Raw genomic sequence first — 7270 nt, 5'->3', positions numbered from 1 at the left:
GGGGAGTGAAAGATCACCTCACCAGTGCTGGTATGAACTAACCTCTATAAATCTGTATTGCTGAGGGAAGAAGCAGAAAGATAAAGTACTAGGGCAGGCAGCAGGTTCACTGGTGCTGTATCTGATTCTGTTCAGCCAACTACCACCAAAGATACCTCCTCCGCCACTCTTAGGGAGAGCTGATGTTGAGCCTAGTGCCACTAGGCAGACAGGGACAGGCAGACTGGATAAAGACAGGATAATGTGACACTGCATTTATATATATATATATATATATATATATATATATATATACACACAATGCTCTTACAACAGATTATTTAAATACACTTTAGCTCGTTGAGCACTAGCACTATTTAATTTGTTTCCCATGTTGGAATTAGTGTAGGACCCACCGATATCGGGATACTGTGAAGTAGTGGCGGGTTTAACACGATATGACCATGTGGTGGAACTGAATCCCCATGCTTGTTTGCTGAGAGAGGTGGTTTTAAGTAGGTTTATAAAATATAAAACTGTACTTTTATGTGTGTGCTGTTTCTTAATCTGTATTATGTATACAGTTTGGTCTCTACAGCAGCACCATTGCTGAAAAAAAACAAGTTCCAGGTGTGAACCCAATTCTATTTCTTACTTTACTATGGGACAACTCACTAGACATGACTTCGTTAAGTGATTTTCCCAGCGAAGACAGTGAAATGTGGATAAGCGTGTCACATAAAAAATGAAATGTGTAATTGTTATGTGCTGTTTATTTGATCTTACTCTCTTCATTTATTACTAGGATTTAGATCATGATTCATTTTAAGTCAGTGTAATTCAGGAATACAGCGCATTCTGAAGGATTCAGAGAACATTTAATATGTATGTCAGTTTTTCATGTTACCAGTTACAGTTTTCCAAATTAAGAACTGGTTGTCTTGGTGTCTGTAATTAAAGTAATTATATTCCAACCACCTGTGTTGTAATTATAGTATGAACCAGTCATATGTTTGTTAGATGAAAAAGAAATCATTTTGAATGTTTTCATCATCCCATTGTCATGTAGCAACGGAGGGTAAATGTTTCTCTACATTTATTTTACAGTATCAAGGGCTTGTTTAGTTGAGTCTGTATCATGCCTTCATTAAACGAGTGGTCACTGTTCTGTGATATCTTTGCTAGTACTCAGGCTTCTCAATGAGAATATTTGAGCCACTAATGATCGGGTACCCTATACTGGACCCTTCAATGTTTATAGTTTAATCATAGTTAAAGGGAAACTCCAGTGCCAGGAAAACAATCAGTTTTCTTGGCACTGGAGGTACCCTCTCCCTCCCACCCACCCCCAGTTACTGAAGGGGTGAAAACCCCTTCAGTCACTTACCTGAGGCAGCGGCGATGTCCCTCGTCGCTGTCTCCTCCTCCGCGCCGCTTCTCCTTCTGATTCCGTCGGCCGGTGGGCGAGACTGATCCTGCCCACCGGCTGAGGAGACCTAATGCGCATTAGCGCTCCCCATAGGAAAGCATTGAAAAAGGTTTTCAATGCTTTCCTATGGGAAAATGAGCGACGCTGGAGGTCCTCACACAGCGTGAGGACGTCCAGCGACGCTCTAGCAAAGACAATCTTTGCTAGAAATCAGGAAGTTCCCTCTAGTGGCTGTCTAGTAGGAGTTAACCCTGCAATGTAATTATTGCAGTTTATAAAAAAACTGCAATAATTACAGTTGCAGGGTTAGGAGTAGTGGGAGTTGGCACCCAGACCACTCCAATACCACTCAATAGGCAGAAGTGGTCTGGGTGCCTAGAGTGTCCCTTTAAGTCACACCTGTTCTTTGGCTTGGTGTTCCATATGGCTCATAAGGGCCTGGACAGGATCTCCTGTGCTTGTCTTCGGTACAGTACCTTCCAAACCAGTTCCCAAGGCACTCCTACCAGTTTAGGATTTAGGGTTTACCCATTTGTGTTCAAGGTATTTTTTTTAATACCTTAGACACAACTGGGTAATCTCTAAATTCTGGACTGGTAGGGGTGCCTTGAGGAATGGTTTTCAGGACCACTGATTTAGAAAATCAAATGTTATTGTCATAGTAGAATAATTGTAGAAGTGTGATGACACCAGATAGGAGAGCTTCAAGTTTGGAACTTTCCAGTTTGTTCTAAGGGTCCAGGCCTGTGGATTTATCTTGTGATATCCAACTGGTTAGTCACATCTGTCCCCTGTGGATGCAGTTGTGGTGAAAATTCCATACCTTTGAGCTTATACATGTATATCAAGCAAAACTTCCCATGTCTGTGAGTTGTATTCACTAAACCAGAAATTATAGGGAATTTGCAAAGTAATATCAACTTTTAGACCAAAACAGCCAAGCTGGACACACTGTGATTCTAGAGAATTTTGACTAATTATCATGTTTGCCTGAAGATGCAATTCACTTGTCAAATCTCCACATATACTGCTTTAATACAAACAGCTATGTTGTTGTAGAGAGAGAGTCCAATATTTCCTTCCTAAGAATAAACCAATGTCTTTCAAAAACCCCTATTTTATTAGTCCTCATATTTGTTGTGTGTGAAAAAATGCAAAAAACTAAATTGAACGCTAATTTTGGCCAGTGTTTGTGACTAAGTAGCTACTAAAAAAGACTGGACATACCCCATTTGCAATACCTTGGGTTGTCTACTTTTGAAAATGGCATGCCATCATGGGGGTAATTCTCATTCCTGGACTACCATACGGTCTTAAAGGCAACATAACAAATCTGGCAAATTTCAATGTGAAGAAAAGGAAATTCAAGCCTTATATTTGACTCAGTAACTTTTGAAAACACCATAAAACCTGTACACGGGGGGTACAGCTATACTCGGAAGACTTCGCTGAACACAAATATTAGTGTTTAAAAATAGTACAATTATATCATCAGTGAAAGTACAGTTTGTGTGTGAAAAATGCAAAAAAACTGAATTATTACTGACGATATCATCGTTGTGATATGCTTTACTGTTTTTAAACACTAATATTTGTGTTCAGCGAAGTCTCCCGAGTAAAACAGTACCCCCTATGTACAGGTTTTATGGTGTCCTGGAAAGTTACAGGGTTAAATATAGGGCTTGCGAGCCAAATTCTCTGAACTTTCTGCCTGGGTCGTCGGGCAGGTCCCTCAGATTGTAATTAATAAAATGACTTAATTATGTAAAAATATTATATAATATATTTTTAGAATATATATATATATATATATATATATATTTATAACATCATTCTAAATGTATTTTGAATTTACTATATGCCTGCCGTCCTAAATATTTAAATTAAAAAAAAAAATCTACCTCCAAGAACAGGTATTCAAACTAAGGTACATGTACCCCATGGGGTATTTGCACCACAAGCAGGAGGTATGCCAGAAGCTGGCTTGCTGTGCGCTAAGACAGAATAGGCACCTGTTTACTCAGATGGCAGGTGCCTACTCTGCCTAAATGGTGCTGTGTCCAGGGAGGAGAATGAAGGCGGGTGACGAGTGATCGCTGATGTCTATGTTCTTCCAGAACTGCTACCTCGCACCATGCGGTGATACTGGGTTATGACATCGTTCTGGTCCCAGCCTCAATAAGCAGCGCATGAGGGAGCCGTGCTAGAAGAGCACGAAGATGACAACAGCAACAGTAGACCGCAGGGGAAACATTTTTAAGTACTACACCATTGTGACTGGGGGGGGTTATTCACCCCAAAAGATTTTCATGGGGAGACTTTATAACCCTGATGCTACCTGCTCTCTAGATCAATTAGAGTTTGTGTCAATCATCACAGTATTAGCAATGTATAAAAAGCTACAATGGTGATTGACTTTAACTAGAACATAAATGCCCAGCATGAATCATAAACAAACTATCCAAGGTTTATTAGTATACCAAATGTTAGAGATGGACTGTTTGTCATATGGTGCAGTTTAGACAAAATACCCAAAATTATGAAAGTGGGAGTGTTTTGACATCAACAATTACATACAAATTTAAAATTTTGCATGTAGTAGCTTAGGGGTTGTTAATTTTCATGTCAAGTAAATGGATATGCAAGAACTTTAAATCCTATTCTGTTATACAGGTCAGGTGTAAACATGGTGGCGTTATCTGTGTAAATAAACAGATCTTGCAAGGGATACTTTTTTCCACCCTGGCCAGGTATAGGGCCAGCTTGAATCTTTTACAATTTATGTATTTTTTGCTCTATTAAAGGTACACATACCCACGTCCTCTCCCCCCTGTCTTTGTTCATTTTTATTTATGGTTTTTGGTTCTGCTTTTATTTATTTTTTCTCTCCTCCCCCTCTCTATGTAAGTACATTTACTGAAGGGGTATTTACCACTGAATGAGCAGCCTTCCACCTCGTACTTGTATGTATGGTGGTTCTCTAGCTCATTCCTTTTTCTTGTTAAACAGATCTCTGTTCTCTTCACTCCCATAGCTTTGTAGTGTGGAACAAACAAGCCCAGGGGGATATATGATTGCCCTAAACTAGCCTGAGGATGAAGCTGTTACATTGTAGCAATCCCAACAGAGTTCCGATCATTGCAGTGTCATAAACAGCACATGGATATCATTGCGTCTGCTAGTCTAGATGTAAGTCCAATGAAACCAGATAACAATAACAGGGTTATTCACTAGAGTTCTATCAGGAATTCAAGGTGAGTTCAAAGTGAATTTCAATTTTAATGCCACAATAGCCAACTTGGAATAACTATCTTTCAGCTAAGCTTCAAGTTCAGTTACTTTGTCCTAAAATTTGGAATTCACTTTGAATTCTCACTTCATTGAATAACCTTGTGTGATAAAAGGGACTTTGATGTATCACATGGCACAAGAGGCAGAGCTTCTCTCGCTGGGACCAAAACGAGATTGTAATACATACTGTCCTGAGATAGCTGCCTGGCCAATCTAGATAGCTCATTGTTGTCAAGGTGGACATGCAGAAAGGGGAAAGGCAACTGTAACAAATAATAGTGTTGTTTATTGTGTGCTGAGTGTTTAGAAAACCCTGCTACTTGTAAAATAAAGTTAGTTGCTCCTGCTTGTACCAAGAAGAAGCTTGTTTTGTCTTTCCCTTGAGGTCTCCAGGTATATTGCTATTTATTGTCCTCTATAGAGTAGTTACTCATAGAGTATTGCCAGAGGACTAGATAGGTAGAATATGTGGCCTTTCTGAAATATTAGGTCACAGAGTACACATATAGAGAGTTTGCTGATGAAAAAGGTGACTAGACCCGACCCTACCCACAGTGGCCAATCCAACGGATCTGGCAGATCTTCTAAAGCTTTCCGGAACTGAATTGCACATTTCTTCTATCTCTGTCACATCTTTTTCACTACTAGCCGCCATCTTTGGCAGTGAGGTGCAAACTTTTGCTCTCAGCTGAGCTTCTCTGTGAGTGCACTTGAAATCCTGTGCACGCCAAATCAGACCACAACTGTTAGGAACCTTACTGGCTACGGAAGTACTGGAGTGATTTAATGCTTTTGAGACACCATGTATTTTGGATAAAATGAAGATCTGCCCAGTGTCAATCTATGTCAAGTTACAAGCTAAACATATTTAATAAAAACTACACACCACAATGGGGAAAAAAGCCAGATTCATAAAGGGGTGAAAGGGAAGCACAAAACAGTCTGAGGCGGCATAAGTGCTTATATTGGATCATTGGTCATTTTATTATTTACAATCTGAGGGACCTGCCCGACAATAATCCAGGGCTTTACTCTGAGCTGATCGTTCATTAAAACCTCTGAAAAGCCAGGTTTCAACCATTAACTATTGGATGTCCGACTGGTAACATCTTTCTTTTTCCAACTCAGCAAAAGGTATCTCAGCTGTAGGAACAGTCATCATCTATGAAAGTATTCAAATGTTTGTTAACGTTTCAGTTGGTGGTCATTCTTTATGATACTTTTCTTGAAGTGTGGACAAAAGGAAAATACCAATTCTATGTAAACTTAGAGACCTTCATTAACTGATAAAGGTTCACTTTTGAAGAAGAAAAAAAGATGTGTTTGGATAATGCCAAGGAATACTGGAAACCACAGATTCAGACAGTGATCTGGCACATTTCTTTCTTATGCACTATGAGCAATTGAGATGCTTCATGAGCAGAGGGAATTGCTGCAGTGCAGACGTTTGGTCTGAAACCAGTTTACACAGAATATAATTTCTGGTCTCCTGCCAGTGTAAGCAGCCTCTTTAGCATAGGGATTGATCTTTCAACAATGGCATGTCAAAGCTGTGCAACATGCTGAAAACAGGTTTTCTATGTGTGTGCATGTTATATTCCTCTGATGAAGTTCCCATGAGGCATGTTACCATTATTGGGGTGGTGTTGGGCCCCAGCCATAATTTTAACCAGCAATAAATGTACTGGTGTGTTTTTTTGTTTTTTTTTATGCTATAAATGCTCTCTTGAGACTCCAAACCCATTGTAGTCCATTTGCACTCATTCCCAGCAGATAACTCCAACAGGTGTTTGTATGTATTGTTGGCATTTGCATGCTGGGGTGTATATGTGTATAGTGTTGACGTCTAAATGTATGGGTATATACACACTGCCACACACATTTTAGCCACCTCCCTCCATGCTTCTATACTTTTGAATGCATGAGGGTGGCTTTTTTTAGGGTCCAGATCTGGCTGCTGGAGGGGTCCTGGCCTGCTCCTAGCTCTCCCAACCAGGACTCTATAAACTGGGAGGAAGCAGCCTGAACGCCCATTGGATCTCCGTATATGTGATGTACACCCGATGGGCCCCTAAGCTTAGGGGCACTGGTGCAGCAACCCTAACATTAGTTGCCCTGCAGAGTATTAAAAATTAACATTGCATCATCATTCTGCAATCAGCAATCTACCCTTTTGTATATATGTAGCAGCACTAAAGCTAGTCCCAGAGGTAGATTAAATTGACACGGCTATGTCATTTTTTTGGAGCAGTGGTTTCTATTTGACGAGGATGCTTCTAATATAGGAGTAGAGCCTTTAGACTGACAGGAGCCCTACTTAAGGTAGGTTTTCTTTACAGATTTGTGAGCAAATCAAGACTAAATTAGTAACTAAAAAACAAAACCAGTTACTTTCACAAGTCTCTGTACTGAGAAAAGCCAAATTAAACTAAACAGGTTAACAGAATCAATTTCATAACAACTGTTCAGTTCACTGCTGATTGCGAGGTAAAAAAACAAACAAACTACAGTCACTGCTTGTACAGCTCAAAAAACAAATATTAAATTTACTTTCTCTGCTTGCACACACTT

Source organism: Pelobates fuscus, chromosome 10 (genome assembly GCF_036172605.1).
Source record: "Pelobates fuscus isolate aPelFus1 chromosome 10, aPelFus1.pri, whole genome shotgun sequence".
Classification (NCBI taxonomy): domain Eukaryota; kingdom Metazoa; phylum Chordata; class Amphibia; order Anura; family Pelobatidae; genus Pelobates; species Pelobates fuscus.
This window is presented reverse-complemented; position numbering follows the sequence as displayed.